The sequence below is a fragment of the Buceros rhinoceros genome, unplaced genomic scaffold, assembly GCF_000710305.1.
Source record: "Buceros rhinoceros silvestris isolate BGI_N320 unplaced genomic scaffold, ASM71030v1 scaffold21025, whole genome shotgun sequence".
Taxonomy (NCBI): Eukaryota; Metazoa; Chordata; class Aves; order Bucerotiformes; family Bucerotidae; genus Buceros; species Buceros rhinoceros.
Genome location: NW_010414843.1, coordinates 2,389 through 3,039, shown reverse-complemented (window position 1 = coordinate 3,039; position 651 = coordinate 2,389).

The window sequence follows — 651 nt, the reverse complement described above, 5'->3', positions numbered from 1 at the left end:
ATTCTGAGGGGGACAGGGCGCAGGGAGCCATCTGAACAAACAAGAGCTTAAAGGCACCGCGCATTTATCGCTCAGCTGGTTTTAACACCGGTTTTTCAAACGCGTGAAGCCTGCAGTGAGCCAGGTAACTCAGCAGCTCTTTGCTAGTCTGCACCACATACAACCTCCACCTTCGGTCCAGCCTCCCAGGTGAGGTGCAGTGACACAGTTCGACTGACATCACAGTACCGCTGTCCATTTTCAGGGCAGCTTCAGCTCACACGCCTTTATGTTGCTTGTGGAAACGCCCCAACACAAGCAACAGCTTCATGCACTCCTAAAAGCAGGGAGGACGAAGGGCCGAGTTACCTGCTCTTGAGCAAAAGGGTTTCAGATTGGGCTGTCAGTTCTAGACGTGATGGAGCTTTTGCAGTGCTGTGGGTGTAGATTCTGCCTCTGTTCCATGCGCAGGGGAACACCAGCACATAAGGAGAGTCTAACCGCAGCAGCGGTTACAGCTGGGATTAGGCTGTGGGCTGTGTGAAGTGCCCACCTGCACCGCGGTGCCAGCCCTTCTTCAGCTCGGCCTGCCAACACCCTTTCCCACATGCCTCCTGGCAGGCTCGCCGGCTGGCTAGCGGTTCTGTTACATTCGGATAAAGACAGAAAACA